Raw genomic sequence first — 17,463 nt, forward strand, 5'->3', positions numbered from 1 at the left:
GTTCATCTCCAACCCTAATCAAACACAAATTAGGACAAATGTCAGAGCATGTCAGAACACCTCCAGGGCCAGAAAACACCTCAGACCCCAGAGGGTTAACACAGAGATGACCATGTTACCACAATGAGAACATGAATCATCAATGAGAGCTGCTTCCACGTGATGCATCTATCCTGACCGTCAGAGGGGGACAGAGCCCTACCGCACCCAGAAACGCACGGATGGAATGGCATCTTGAAAAAGACACAATTACACCCGTGTTGCTCTTTCAGGAAATGGGACCCGTCACCAGTGCCGGAGCACACAGGAGAAAAACCGCGGCAACACTTTACAGTGAAGCACTCACTATTTCCGCCCTCAACCGGCCACCAGCAAAACACTCTTAAAAGAAATGCTGTTAAAACAGCAGTTGAGAGCTTCCATAGCTCGCGATCACCACTGCACTCGCTGTCAACACCAGCACTGGGAAAGTCTTCCAGAAGAACACCGACACACTCGCTCGTTGTAGACAACAACACTCTTCAGAGACATCAGAATGATCCAATTGGCAGACACTGAAAACTTGTTGTGCATCCACTTCCTTGTTTATACCCGTGCTGCGAGGCGGAGCGTGAGATGCGATTCACGCACGCCAATGTCCATTGGATCGTTTTTAAAATACTCGAAGATAGTGTTGTCAAAAATATCGATATTTCGATAAATATCGATACTGAAATATCTGAACGGTACCAATACTAATTTCCCGAAATATCGATACTAGCCGAGCTGTCACTTTCACTTCTCTCCAAAGGCGCGTTGACAAACACCACACGCGCTGACGCCCACTCGTCTCATTCGCTCTGGTTAAATAGCAAAAGTGAAGTGAATGGAGCCGATCACACCTGACGTGTTTTTTGCTGTGAGAGGTGCCTATTTTGAATTGGTTTCCAGCGAGCGTTCTGTGCGCTGTTTATGCGCCTGCTGCGCCTCGCGGGCCTTCCGTTGTAGTGATGAAAGCTAGTTGCTTGAACGCCCGGAGAGTGCGATGGTGGAGGATAAACTTGTGGTGCTCTGACTGCTCTCACGGGTTACCAGGAGCTTGACGACTTCACAAACCGTAACTACCACAATGTTAACAGAAAGTAAATAAAGTTAATGAAAGGCTGATTTGACGTTTACTTGACTGACAGGACAGCTGTGTCAGTGGTTGCCTAGCAACATAAAAACGCAGCGCAGAGCGCACTGCTCGTTCTGTGTGATCGGGGCAGTGCTGTGTGCCTCGCCTTTTCGAACCTGAAAAACGCGTTAGGTGTGATCGGGCCTAATATAGCAAAGCACCTGAAAGACCGACACCCGGATCTATATAAATAATTTTGAGAGGTTGATAACTCTTCTCATTTTAACATCTCTGAAACATTAACCAAGATGGCCTAGTATTGTTGTTGATATGAGTGTGTGTTGTCTCGTTTTTTCACCGTAATTCTTAAAGTTAATATAATCTGACTGAGGAATCTTAGACAAGTAAATATTTTAACTGTGGTGAAATGTAAATTAACTTGTGCTTATTCAACTTTATTCAAAAAATTATTATTTAATTCTGCAATTTGCCTTCATTAGCGATTATGATCAATTTGATTACACACATACTAATTAAACTAAACTGAGCTAGACAATGACATCTCTGCAAACATCTCTGAATTCAATAATAAAATGCCTTTAACTGAAAATTGAATGTTTAATATTATTATACATTACTGACACTCTATCCTCCAATTTGATACTGTTAAGTGCTTTGACACAATCCGTATTGTTAAAAGCACTATATAAATAAAGGTGACTTCATGTCGATCCAGTGAGCATTGTTTTCGCGTTATGCATGCACGTTTGCATTTAAATATGTTCATCAAACAATGTTAATGTATTAACCAGCATTTATGCTTTTGAACAAGTGCACTACCTCAGGGCATTTTTGTTAATGTGAAATATACCTCATTGTCATGTTCTAGACTTGTTATATTTAGCTTTAAATAAAAAAATAAAAAAAAAACCTTAATATTGTGGCAGTTTTTTTCTCCGTGGTATCGAAAATGGTATCGAATATCGATATTTTTCAAGGTATCGTATCGAAGTTAGAAATTCTAGTATTGTGACAACACTACTCGAAGATGACAGGCTCCCTGGCGTGATCCCAATCAGTCGTAACGTACGACTAAGTCTAAAAAGGGAAACTAAAGGGTAGAAAGGGAACTAAAGATTCGGAGCATGCAACAACTGCAAATCGACAGGAAGATGATGGAGGCAGGGTTTGTGGAGAGTCAACTCCTGCTAAAAACAGAAAGGTAGAAGTCATACAAGATGAGCATAGAAAATTTCAAGAAAAGTGGACAGAGGAATTTGTATTTGTCCTCCACGGATCGAACCCTTTGTGTTTGTGCAAACAAACCCGCTCTGGTTGGAGCGACATTTCCAAACAATGCACCCAAAATTTAGCGAAAGTTACCCACCTGGAAGTGTAATACGGAAAATAAAAATAGAGCAGCTTTCTTCCTCTCTTTCTGGACAACAAAGGCTCATACACAGGACAACTTCTACATATGAACGTTATTCTGAAGCATCTTTTGAGATCGCATGGATTTTGGCTCGGGGGAAAAAAAACCTTGTCAGACTAAGAAATTGTGAAAGACAACAAGGACGCAATTGTAAAGCAAATTAAAGGGTTACAATTATCCGATTCCACCATAATGAGGCGGATAGAAACATCGGCAAAGACGTGCAGCTCTGTGCAGTTGTGTCAGCAGCACTGTGTTTCAGCATCGCGGTGGATAAAAACACTGATGTGACAGATGTTGCCCAGTTGTGTGTTTGGGTAAGGTTCCCAAAAGAAAAGTCTTTCAGAGAAGAAATGTTGTGCTTGCTTCCACTATTTGGCCAAATGAGAGGTGAGGACATTATGAATTCTTTGATGAAAAAAATCTCAGTTGGTCAGGTCTAGCAAGTGTGTGCCCGGATGGTACCCCTAGCATGAGAGGAAAGGAGAAGGGGCTTGTTGGGCTCATGAAAAAAAAGAGAAGAAATACCCAACTTTGTCAGTTTCTACTGCATCATACATCAGGAGTCACTGGTTTCAAAACTGAAAAATAATACATTCCAAAACGTGATGCAAACAGTTGTTCGTGTGGTAAACTTCATAGTCTCCAGAGCACTGAACCACAGACAGTTCCGACAGTTCATTGAGGAATATGACATCGAGTGTGGTGATTTACTGATGCACAGTGAAGTGAGGTGTCCTGTGGAAAAGTGCTTGAACAGTTTCTGAGCCTCTTACCTGAGATTTGCACTTTCCTGGACAGCAAAGGAAAACGGGAGCCAGAGCTGGAAGACCCATGCTGGATCACACAGCTGGCTTTCTGACCGACATCACCTGTCACCTGAACACTCAATTTGCAGCTTCAAGGAAGAGATAAGCTTCCAAGCAACATGCTGAATGCAATCAGAGCATTTCAGAACAAAATAACTTCCCTGTACATACCTGAATTCATTCACTTCCCCAAACTCTCCCAAAGCAGCACTTCAGCCACAGAGGATTTGTGAATGTTTTGGAAGAGCTGAGGGGGGAATTTGAATCCAGATTCAAAGATGTAAATGAGCACAAGGATATTTTCAACTTTATTGAAAACCCCTTCCATGTGGATGTGTCATCTCTCACTACAACGATAACTCTGCTCTGCCCTAATCAGCGTGCTGATTTAGAAAGTGAAATGGTAGAACTGAAGACAAAAGACATTCTCAAAGTTGAACTCAGAGCAGGTGTTGGTCACTTCTGGAGTTTGGTGTCTGAAGAAGATTTTCCCACTTTGAAGCCACTTGTGCAAAAAGTGATGTCCTTCTTTGTGAGCACATACACTTGTGAGTCAACATTCTCAACCATGAACACCATTAAGAGGAAACAGAGAAACCGCCTCACCAGCGAACATCTTTCATGCCTCACAAGGATTGCAACAACAAGGAAATGCATGCATGCTTCCGTTCATCCCAGCATTAAGGTAATCCTGCTTTTTTGTTATTAAGGGAAATCATTGTGTCTCAGTTACAAATTTGACTGTTAAATAATAAAAAAATGCATATTGTATGTTCAGGGATGACAGATTGATAAGCAGACATGCTATTTATGACTGGATGTAACTTTTGATACTTTGCAGTAAAAGTGGCTCTCATATTGACTTTGTCCTATCAGTGTGGCTCTCATCAAAAAAAAAAAAAAAAAAAAAAACAACAATTGTGAGACCACTGCTCTTGATGTATGTTTTGACAGTGCATTAAAAATGTGGTAATAAATACCTTTCAGCTGCTAAAGTTACTGACTTGCCAAATGGGAATTTTTTTTCCCCCTCTCTCTCTCTGAGAAATGGGTACTTGGGCTGTTGAAACAAGACAGACTCCAAATAAATTATTACCTGATTATGTACCCTGACTCAAGCACTTATTAGTTCGGTCCAACAAGTACTGTACCAGGTATAACAACACAGAAAGGCAAGAGCATGATGTTCTCTCTGGAGTCGCTCAGGTGTGTCAACATGTGCAGCAGGTTGTGAGGGATGTTCTACTAATGTGTGGTTGGCAGATTTTTCTCTCTTTATAGTTGTCTGCAGGGGGAATAACATCAGCCCAGGGGTCCTAAGCATCTGAACAAACTGGACAGGAATGCAAGTTTCATTATAAGACTCAGCCTGGACTGAGGCAGTGATAAAGAAGAGGATGGTGGTGCTAATGAACAATCCTGCACATCTTCTTCACAAAGAGAAATGTTGAACCACCTTTAGCTACTGCCCTGCTCCAAGTAACCTGTTTGGAGATTTAGTTTTTTTACAAATGAATACACGCTTTCAATAATACAAAAGCCTGGTCTTCAAAAGTGACTTTACAATTTTGTCTTGCATGGTCTAGAGTGGTCTTACTGTGTGGTCGCCGTGATTTTTCCAAGTAAGAGATCTTTTGTTGATCCTGGAACAACATCCCTGTCCAAAAACATAGTCCTACCCATAACTTATTCCTAAAATCAGATGGAAATTATAATAATAATAATAATAATAATAATAATAATTCATTACATTTATATATTACTTTTCTCTGCACTCAGTTCACACCTCAGTTTAACGTCTCATCCGAAGGATCAATGATGACAGGTGAATAAAAATGGTGTAGAGGTATACCTAACCCTTGTTGTAAGCTTAAACTTGATATAAACTGTGAACTTGTCTGATTGCTTGATTGGAATGTTGTTCCAGTATTGATCCAGGAACATCTACTTGGTGAAAAGATGTTCATCTTTACGGTCTATAGTAAAAGCAGTATGACACAAACAGATTAAAAAAATTAATTCCTGTCGGTGTGGTGAGCGGTATAATGTTAAAATCAGTTTTACAGAGCCAAACAAAATGACTGACGCACAAATGGTTACCTGTCACTCACTGCAGGTCTTATTAAGGTCCTCGGACTAGCAAACAGCATCTAGCAAGAGTGCATGATCTAATTGCCTCAATTATTCTGGAGACTTTCCTCCAGCTGTGCGTTGTTGCAAAAAAAAAAAAAAAAATGCTGTAGCATAGAAATGTAGTAGTAGGTATAGAAATAACAGCAGTTTGGATTGCTGTTCTATAGCAAAATACAGATTAAACAAAGCACCAAAGTGTGTGTGACAGCTTTTTTGCCATCACAGGAAAAAATATACACATAGAAAACACATTGTGTGTGTATATATATATATATATATATATATATATATATATATATATATATATATATATATATATATATATATATACAGTGCAATGCATAAGTTAATACACCCATGCTAAAGTTGACTAAAAAGAGGAATAAAAAATCATATTTTGGAAATTGAACTTAATGCCTTAATTTAAAAAATTAGGAAAAATCCAACCTTTTAGGACACCAATTTTCTTTGTGAATGAATAATGTATCGTAAATAAATAAATGTTCTTCCTTTAGTGTCACCCCCCTTTTTTAAATATACATGAAAATGCACATTTCGACTTTAAATGGTTGTAATTAAAGAATGCTTTGGAGTATAGACGTAAAATTGGTCTTGTTTTAAAGAAGACATTTGGCAGATTTTTGTTGAAGTGAAATAAATTAAGAAAGTGAAACAAAAAAAAAGTTATATAAGTTTGTGTTTATGAAAATGTACAATTTAAAAAAATTAATTATTCATATTTTATATAAAATATATATTTTTAAAACCTGGCCGACTCTAAAACTGCTAGAAAATCAAAGCCAAAAATCTGAATAAGTTATGTTTCAAATTTTAGGTTGATATCTCAAAAAATGAGCTTTCAGTGAGATTTTGTTTGGGCGCAGTACCAAACATTTTCACTAGGTGACAACCAGACTCCATTACTGCCCATATAAGGGCGCCTTCATTTCCATATGCGTTATTAAAAACATATTAATATATTTTTTTCTAAAATAATTGAATGGATGATATCTTTTGAACTCTTGGCATGAAAACAAACTGAGGTTTCATCCATTCTTTCATGATTTTTCATGTTCATTGCTATTTCAAAATAAAGGTCTGAACACGCCTTATAAATATGAAAATATTCTTGTTGCAAATTGATAAATTACAGCTCCTCTCTAATTTATTTTGGAAATCATTCACCAAATATGAAAACTAGAGTTTGTAAGCTTTCAAATGATATATAGTTTGTCAAGATTAGTTTATGTTTATTATAGGATATTACTGTTTTAAATATGTAATGATTTTGGGCCCACCGGTGGGCCGGTGACACTTAAGAGGTTAAAATACATGGTGCATAAGTGTGTACACCCCTATGTTAAATTCCCATAGAGGCAGGCAGATTTTTATTTTTAAGTATTTATTTTTTATTAATTTTTAGGATACTATGCATCCTGATAAAGTTCCCTTGGCCTTTGGAATTAAAATAGCCCCACATCATCACATAGCCTTCATCATACCTAGAGATTGGCATTGAGTACTTTCCATAAGATCATCTCTCAATGCAAATCAAACTAGCTTTTAGGCTAACTGAAATAAAACCATGCCAATCTCTAGGTATCAATCTCATAGTGATGATGTGGGGCTATTTTAATTCCAAAGGCCAAGGGAACTTTAGCAGGACAATCCTAAAAATTAATAAAAAAAAAATACTTAAAAATAAAAATCTGCCTGCCTCTATGGGAATTTAACATAGGGGTGTACACACTTATGCACCATGTATTTTAAGGAAGAACATTTATTTATTTACGATACATTATTCATTCACAAAGAAAATTGGTGTCCTAAAAGGTTGGATTTTTCCTAATTTTTTTAATTAAGGCATTAAGTTCAATTTCCAAAATATGATTTTTTATTCCTCTTTTTAGTCAACTTTAGCATGGGTGTATTAACTTATGCATTGCACTGTATATATATATATATATATATATATATATATATATATATATATATATATATATATATAATGTATCATGCACATTGATAAACACAGATAAATGCAGCTTTGGTGAGCATAATAAAAAACTAAACATTTTCCTGACCCCAAACTTTTTGACATAATATGACGTCACTGCCAAGGAGAAACCTCATATGAGACTGAACAGATTGTTCTGTTATAAGTGTTTTTTGTACTTTCAAGTTCAAATGTGTGCACACAGACTACAAGAGGATGAGGATGAGATGAGCCCTTTTTATATCATTTTTCATTGTAGAAGAAGATTCACAAAACGTACTCGGTTACTAACGTAACCTCGGTTATCTCTAGAGAGAGGAACGAGTACTGCGTAGAATACGCTAGGGGAAAATCCTTTTCCACGAGAATACTGAAGCCAAAAAATTATCCTTTAATTTTGTATTAATGTAAAACGCGTTGCGGCAGCATACAGACATAGGCGAGACAGCTCGTGCGCCTATTGGCTGGTCTGCTGGCAACTGCTTGAGCCTATCGAGCGAGACCTAGAGTGACGTCACACCCAATGCGGGCGCTTCGCGCCCTCTGCATCACGTCCCGCCGAAACGGGTGTGGCTTAGGTCTATAAATACCGCTCGCAGGCTCATATCTCTGATTTTAAACAGTGAAGCAACCAGAGAGCGTGCATGCACGGCAGGATACGCAGTACTCGTTCCTCTCTCTAGAGAGAACCGAGGTTACGTTAGTAACCGAGTACGTTCTCTTACGAGAGATACTCTCGTACTGCGTAGAATACGCTAGGGGAACCTAATGTAAAACGCCGTGCGTGCTAGGATCTGGCACCATAGACTCAAAGGGCGACAGCCCGGAGTTCATAAAGTGCAATCACCTATGAGACTCACAGGGAATCCTGGAAGAAGAGGGGTTTAGCCACTATCTTCCGTATATGGCCGCTTAGAGCAGCACTGCTATTTCACAATAGCCTCATAACTCAAGACTGACAGTGTCAGCCTATGAGATTTTGGCCGTACTAGACCGACAGTAGCCTGGCCTGTAGTGCGGGAACCTCTAGGTTGTAAAACCTAATAAATGTAGACGGGGAGGCCCAGCCTGCCGCCATACAAATATCTTGCAAGGCAATCCCACTTGACCATGCCCAAGATGAAGCCATGCTTCTCGTGGAGTGCGCCTTGACACCCAATGGGCATTGCATGCCCTTGGTTGTGTAAGCTAGCGCTATTGCGTCCACTATCCATCTGGATAGACTCTGTTTCGAAGCGGCTAGTCCCTTAGAACGCCCGCTGAATGAAACAAAGAGCTGCTCCGTCTGTCTGAAGGCAGACGAGCGAGACACATAAGCTCTTAATGCCCTGACTGGGCAGAGGAAGCTTTCATCCTCGTTTCTTTCAGTGACCGGAAGGGCAGACAGGGAAATGACCTGTGCCCTGAACGGTGTATTGAGGGATTTAGGAACGTAACCATGCTTAGGTTTGAGTATAACCCTAGAGTCATTAGGCCCAAATTCCATGCACATCGCGCTCACTGAGAGCGCGTGTAAGTCCCCTATGCGCTTCACTGAAGCGAGAGCCAGAAGAAACGCCGTCTTGAACGACAGGTGTTTAAGATCAATCTTCTGCAAGGGCTCAAAGGGATGACCTTTCATGGCTTCCAGTACCGTAGAAAGGTCCCAAATAGGGACTGTGGGAGGTCTGGGAGGATTCAGTCTCTTAGCTCCTCTAAGGAAGCGAATGACTAAATCGTTCCTTCCTATAGACTGGCCAAGCGTTGTCGTAGAGAACACTGCTATGGCCGCCACATAGACTTTGAGCGTGGAAGGGGACCTGCCCTTATCCAGCAGCTCCTGTAGGAAGGAGAGAACCTCCGTCACTCCGCATTTCAGGGGTGACATGCCACGAGCTGTGCACCAACCAGAAAACACCGACCATTTGGAGGCGTAGAGACGTCGTGTAGACGGAGCTCTGGCCTGCGTGATCGTGTTTAACACTCCCTGTGGGAGGTCAGCGGATACCCATTGATGGTCCACACGTGAAGGGACCACAGCTCTGGGTGAGGATGCCAGATCGAGCCGTTGGCTTGAGAAAGGAGATCCTTCCTCAGAGGCACTGGCCACGGGACGGTGCTTGCTAACTGCATCACAACTGGGAACCAAGGTTGGCCCGTCCAGAGCTGCGGTACAAGCAGCACTGAGCATCCTTCTTCCCTGATCCGTTCTACCACCTGGGTTAGGAGGAAGACAGGGGGAAAAGCGTAGAGAGGACGGTGAGGCCACCTGTGGGTCAGCGCGTCCTTGCTCTTTGAGAAAAATTCTGGGCAGTGAGCATTTTCTTGAGACGCGAACAGGTCTACTTCCGCTCTGCCGAATTTCTTCCACAGCAGCTGGACTGTCTGTGGGTGCAGAGACCATTCTCCTGTCGGAACGTGGTTCCTGGACAGTCTGTCTGGTCCTATATTTAGGAGCCCTGGCACGTGCGCTGCTTTCAACGAGAGCAGGTTGCTGCGAGCCCATATCAGGAGGCGTCTGGTTAGCCTGAACAGGGTCGGGGACCTGAGGCCGCCCTGGGGATTTATGTAGGACACCATTGATACGTTGTCTGAACGTACTAGGATTTATCAGGGGACGAAAGCGTGTGAGCGCTTTGCTCACTGCCAACATCTCGAGGCAATTTAAATGAAGGAGATTCTCCCGTTTTGACCATTGGCCAAAAAGCGGTCTGCCCTCGAGCAGCGCTCCCCATCCTGAGGTGGATGCGTCAGTGGACACCACCATCAGTCTCGAGGAAGTCCCCAGGCTTACACCTGATTGGTACCAGCCTTTTGCCCCCCAAGGTTTCAAAGCTGCAATGCACGCTTGATTGACCTTGAGGCGAAACCGACCGGAGGCCCACGCTCTGTGAGGCACTCTCTCTCTGAGCCAGAACTGCAGTGGGCGCATGCGCAGCAGACCCAACTGGAGAACTGATGATGCTGAGGCCATCAGACCTAGCATCCTTTGAAAACTCTTGAGAGGGACTACAGCGCCGCAGCGGAAAGAGCCGACTGCGCGCTGAATGTCCAGTGTGCGCTGAGATGACAGGCGTGCTGTTATTGACAGCGAGTTCAGCGAGATATAATCTGTCTGGGGAATAGCGAACTCTTTTCCCAGTTTACTGTGAGACCGAGATTCTCGAGGTGATCGAGTAAAATGGCTCTGTGCTCCACGATCTCTGGGTGAGATTGGGCTAGAGTGAGCCAGTCATCCAAATAGTTCAGCACTCGTATGCCCCGGGTCTGAGGGGTACGAGCGCTGCGTCCATGCACTTCGTAAATGTACGGGGTGCCAAGGACAGGCCGAAAGGCAGGACTGTGTACTGATATGCCTGGCCCTCGAAGGCGAATCTCAAAAATCGCCTGTGACGTGACGCTATCTGTATTTCAAAATACGCGTCCTTTAGATCTATTGACACAAACCAGTCCCCTCGGCGGACATGCGTTCAGCTGTTCAGCTGCCGTAGATCTAGTATGGGTCTGAGACCCCCGTCTTTCTAGGGTACCAGGAAGTATCTGCTGTAAAGCCCCCTTTCGCGTAAAACTTGAGACAAGGGTTCTATAGCCCCTTTACTCAACAGTTTCAGAATTTCGGCTCGAAGTAGGTGTGCTACTTTCGATTCTACCATGGTCTCGACGCACGCCGTGTGGCGGCGAGGGCGTCGGTGAAACTGCAGCGAATAGCCTTCTCTTATGATGTTTAGCACCCATCTCGAAAAACATCTCATGACATCTGAGGCAGGGGGCGCGCTGATAACAGCGGGCAGAATGCCCGCGCTCGACCCCTCCGCGGTGGTCGACCGAGAGGGGGAGGGCTGGGCGAGTTCCATAGGAACTGTCATGTCTGTGCGTGGATGTGGGCACGGGCAGCGGGCACATTTACAACACTGATAGCATTGCTCACCTGAGCAGAGCGAATGCACACTGGTTTCGTTACAGAAACCGTGAGACATGCAGGACGTAGTGTTTGTGGGCACTGGGTAGTGGGCACGTTTACTACGTTTGATGCGCAAATCGATCTGAGTCGATTTTATGTGCGCGAGCCCTGTGAGACGGGCTGTGCTTGTGTGTAGGAATGGGCACTTGACAGTGGGCATTTTGTCTACACATAAAACACCATCGGCCGTGGCCGGGACACCAGAAAATACATGAAAATACGTGAAAGCGGCGTTGGTGTGCAGGCAGGCGGGCTGTGTCGCCGGCTTGTTTACTGCAGAATACACTGGGACAGTCGCATTTACTGGAACTGAATGAGCGAGAAGTTGCCATAGAAACAGAGCGTCAACACATGCTGGCGTTTGTTTGCAGGCGTGCGTGTATCACAAACAGGCTCGCTCACTGCAATATTGACATTTCCAGTCGCCTGAACTTCAGAGAGGAATGAGAAATGTGTGAGAAATGGAGGTAAATCCAGCCGCAGCAGGACTAGAAACACTCTCTTTTCTCCTTTCGCCAGTGACGCATGGAAACCATAGAAACGGTGTTTGGGTGCAGGCGAACGGGTTGTACAACGCGCTCGTCGGCTGCAAAATACACATCTGCAGTCGCCTTTTCAGGGAACTGTCAGAGCGAGCATTGACGGCATAATTGTATCTGCTGTTAGACCTGGAATCGAACACGGGTCTCTCACGCGGAAAACCTGAGAATCTACCACTGGGTTACAGCGGAAGACACAAGGCATCTGGTTAGCGCGAGTATTATCAGAGAGCGTCAACATTCTGGCGTTTGTTTGCAGGCGTGCGTGCATAACAACAGGCTCGCTCACTGCAATAATGACATTTCCAGTCGCCTGAACTTCAGAGGGGAATGAGAAATGCATGAGAAATGTCCGGCCTGGCCGCAGCGGGGCCAAAAACACTTTTTCTCCTTTTGCCAGTGACGCACGGGAACCATAGAAACGGTGTTTGGACGCAGGCGAGCGTCTGCAGTCGCCTTTCAGGGAACGGACAGAGCATTGGCATAAAATATCTGCCGTTAGACCGGGATTCGAACACCGGTCTCTCGTGTGAAAAACCTAAGATTCCGCCACTGAGCCACAGAGGGGGAACACAAAGGCTTTAGATGCACGAGCATATAAAGAGCGTCAACATGTTTTCTTCAGCGTTCGCTTGCATGCGTGCGTGTAATGAACAGGCTCGTTTGCTGCAATATTGATATTTCCAGTCGCCTGATCAGGGAACTGAGAAATATGTGAGAAATTGAGGTCAGTCCAGCCTTCAGCGGGACTAAAACACTCTTTTCTCTTTTCGCCGGTGAGTGACGCGTTGCAGGAATCCCCTTCTCTCAGTAGCGCGTCTTCATCAGCGTCGTCGACAGACGCGGCGGCAGACCGCGGCTGTGTCCGTCAGGAAGCAACACTGATGAAGCAGGCGGGCGTACCGGCGAGCTTTGACGGCTGGGAGAAGGTTCCGGGATTCGCTGAGTACAGCGCTTTTTACAGCGCGGCACTACAGCAGGTGTGGGCGCAGTCTCGGCGAAGTATGCCAAGCGAGTCCTCAGAGTCGCTATGGGCAACAGCTCGCAGAGAGGGCAGCCGCCGTCAGCGAGCGCGAGAGCTGCATGTTCTTCACCCAGGCAGGAAACGCAACCACGGTCCCCGTCGCTGAGTGTGGCTCTGCACGAGCCGCAGGAAGGCATCTTTATGCAAGCTCTTTTAGTCAGCGTGTGTCGCGCCGGTGAACACACACACAGTGCATCGAAAAAGGATATAAGCGCCGGATAGCGCAGCAGGAAGGCGATGAAGGCGGCGCGGCCAGCAGCTTCTCGACTCGTCCCGCTGAGATGCTTCTTCAAACAGTGCGGCTTCTTCTCGGATCCAGCGATGTGAGTTGCTTCGCTGAAGGATTTAAAATCAGAGATATGAGCCTGCGAGCGGTATTTATAGACCTAAGCCACGCCCGTTTCGGCGGGACGTGACGCAGAGGGCGCAAAGCGCCCTCATTGGGTGTGACGTCACTCTAGGTCTCGCTCGATAGGCTCAAGCAGTTGCCAGCAGACCAGCCAATAGGCGCGCGAGCTAGAGCCCTGCATTTCAACCCGAGCCCGACGGGCCCCGACTTTTTTTACGCCCCTAGGGCCGGGCTTCGGGCCAATTTTCACGTCATAGTTCACATGCGGGCCGGGCCTCGGGCCTTTTTTGGGTTATCCTTCTTTTTATATTTTTAGACATTAATTAAAAAAATATGACAAGTTGACGTCGACGATAGAAAAACAAACATAGAAAGACATTTAATAACCTCATAACTTTCATAATCTTATAATTACACTGACATATGATTGTCATGACAGTCTCACGCACGCACACACACAGAAGGTTTCCCGTCAGCGCAACCAACGATTCACCTCATGTGCAAATAATGGAGAAAAATCGCAGAGTGATGGAAGAGAGGACTGGGTTAAAATCTTCCACTGTGGATGCTATTCTTTTTCTCCACGATGCTCTGTAAGAGACTGTTCTAACTTTTCGTTTGATTGGACTTTATTTTCGTTTAACTGTTGGAAACTATAGGCTACTGATGTTTTTCGTTTTTCGTTTGATTGGACTTTATTTTCGTTTAACTGTTGGAAACTACTGGAAAAAAGAATGGCCATGTTCTGTGGTGCATTTTTGAGGTAAGATAACCTGCAAGTTTGTTTTTGATTTATTTTATTTTATTTGCTCTATTGCTCATTTCGTTTGCGAGCGCTGTTGCGAGCAGCCTGAGCCTGCCTCAGTATTTTAAAAAAAAATTACTCACTGTGGTTTAATAAATAAACATTAAACTAACTGTCTGTGTGATATGCTTTAAGTGTTTTATGTCTATGGATTTTATTGTAGCCAAGTAAAGTATTAGCGTTGATTTGAGAGGCTAAATTGATCAAACATGTTTTACTCGCTGTTGGCTCGGCTGCTTGGTCGTCATTTTTTTTTTTTTTTTAAATGCTACAAACATTTGTCTAAATTAACTTAATAAAGAAATGAAAAGAAAAGAAACATAACTAACAAAGCGGACATATTTTAATGGCTGCAAATAGGGCAGGCTGCCGCTGTGAAAAAAAAAAAAAAAAACACCGGGCTCGGGTCGGACTCGGGCTGATAATTTTGATGAGCTGTCGGACACGGGTCGGGCTAGGGCCTGAGCGTCTCGGGCCAGGGCCGGGCTCGGGCCTATATTTGAGGCCCGTGCAGGGCTCTAGCGCGAGCTGTCTCGCCTATGTCTGTATGCTGCCGCAACGCGTTTTACATTGATACAAAATTAAAGGATAATTTTTTGGCTTCAGTATTCTCGTGGAAAAGGATTTTCCCCTAGCGTATTCTACGCAGTACGAGAGTATCTCTCGTAAGAGAACTCTTATATTGCAGAGATGGCTCTTTGGTCAATGCAGAGGGATGAGGGATGGCACATGGTATGACTGAATGGCTCCTTCTCTCTGCTTGGAATGGAATGAAGTTCTGTTGTCAGGGCAACAGCAATCAATTAAAGACTCTGATTTTCATGGGGCTCTTTGTCCTTGTTTTCCTTGATATATCTCAGTCCACACAATTCAATTGTGACCTGCCAATATATATTATATATATATATATATATATATATATATATATATATATATATATATATATATATATAATATGTGTGTGTGTGTGTGTGTGTGTGTCTGAGAAGAATATTACCCTTAATGATCAATTACATTATTACATTATTTGAAACAATAAATAGTTTATTTTTAATTGAATGCTATCACTGATTGTGGCAGTATGTTTACCCAGTTTTGCATCAACTTAATACTGTACATATGAATTGATTGTCAAATCGGAGAAGCATCTCTAATAATGTTTATTAGTAGTAGTATTTGTTCGTTGGAAGTTTATTTACATATATTTTTTTAGATTATTTATTTACAACAATTTTTTTTATTATTATTTATTTACAACACAAGACAGGAAAAGTCATACATTTATATAAGTATGTTTTCTGCCCCAGCTTTTATATAATAATTTAGTTTGTTTGTAATGAAACTACAGGGAAAATGTAAATTTATTAATGGAAATCTCACAAAGAAGAAAGACAACATAATTAGAAATTCTTGAATTTTCTTTCTTTTGTAGATTTAGTCTAATTCATTATAACATTGGCATCCATTCAAGTATCCATATGTACAGTTAGTGGGTTTCCATTGGTATGAGGTACAAAGAGGAACAAACATACCCCATTTGCTTTTTTATATAGTTTACAGAGAAGCCAGGACTCAAAGCAATCAGAGCAATCACTCCACAGCCTGCTTAAACTTTTGCATTTCAAAGCAGTACATTTCCCTGCTCCCTTAAAACATGTGCAGGAATCATAAATGATGGGGAGAAAGGCACATGAGTTTCAGGTGCATTCAACAAAGGTGTGTGCATCGATCTTTCTCCACTCATACATAACAAAATATTATAGATATGAGATAACAACCCCAGAGGTGCTACTTTGACCATTGCAGAATACATACCAAAGGTAGATTCAAATGCCAGAGTCCTGATTTTGCATGGAAGAGACATCATCAGAGTGCACACGGTCACAACAAATCAATAGTCCTTACAAACCCTCCTCTGCATTTAGAAATGTAATTTAGACTGGGTCCAAATAGTTAAGGTTTGCCTACATAATGCATTTAACAGCTTTAGAATAAATGTGTTTGAGAATGGTAGACCCTCTTTCCTTAAACACTGTGTGGCGAGCAGGACAAGGCCGAGGGCCGTGAGAGAATGGCACAAGGCCATTGGCGAGATTACTGATGAGCGCCACCTGTGCAACGCACCAGTCTCGTAAGTCTCACGGAGGAGCTTCGGAAGCATATAAGGAGGAGCAACGACAGTGAAGGACGAGAGAGGACCAGGCCTGGATTTTGTGTTGTGTTTTGTTTTGTTTATATGTTTTATTATATGTGTGTGTGGCAGTCATCCGTGAGGGGCTACAGCCTTTACTTTCATTTTGTATTTGTTTATTTTATTATTAAACTTTGAGAACATTTGCCGGTTCCTGCTTCCTTCTTCCCATAACAATGAACTATGTTACACACTGTCTGTCACATTCACCTCAGAAAGAAAGTGAATTACAGTAGTGTGATTGAGGATCCAAACACAGTACAAACTAAACTCCTTATCTCTCTGAATCACCCAGCCCCTCTGGGTCTGGACGCCATGGCACATACGTGGCCTAGGCTGCATCTGTATGCGTTTCCACCGAACACTCTGCACCTGGGAGTACTGGCCAAGGTCCGTCAACAAGGGTCTTGCCTCTTATTGTTTGCTCCTCAGTGGATGTCCAGAATTTGGTTCTCTGAGATAATATCCCTCCTTGACGGCTCAACTTGGGTGATTCCGATCAGGAGGGACCTTCTGTCTCAGGCGCAGGGGACAATATTACATCCCCGGCCCGAGCTTTGAAACCTTCACGTTTGGCCCCTTGGGGTGGACCAACTAAGAGATGCTTTGTTTGTGCGTTCAAACTACACAACCTTGAGGGGTCCAGACAATTCCCAGCGCAGTGGTGTTGGTATTCTCATTCCCATTCCATAAGAATATGCAGCATGGACAGCAGCTTTTGAAAGGAAATGTCTCGGGTTCCTTGACTTTAGTTGACTGTAACCCAATTCCCTGAAAAAGCTGGAACAAGACACTGTGCCGCATTGCCGCACTGAGGGCATGTCCAGACATCTCTTCAAACAAAGTGATAACATGAAGGCGCACCTGTTTCACATGTGTATTTATACCCTCTCAGGAGTGTGCATATACAATATATGACATTATCGTCAGAGGTTATTTAAAGCCAAGTGTTTGCCACACATGCTTCACACCCGGGTGAACAAAGAATGTTCCCATAGCGTATGAGTACGCAGCATCTTGTTCCCGCTTTTTCAGGGAACAGGGTTATAGTCAAATAACCCAACACTGCATGAAAATTGGGATTTCCGACCCCGTAAACGGCCGTAAATCTCCCTAATTTTCGGCAGTTAACGACAATTTACAGCCTGT

This window comes from Squalius cephalus, assembly GCF_949319135.1.
Source record: "Squalius cephalus genome assembly, chromosome: 3".
Classification (NCBI taxonomy): Eukaryota; Metazoa; Chordata; class Actinopteri; order Cypriniformes; family Leuciscidae; genus Squalius; species Squalius cephalus.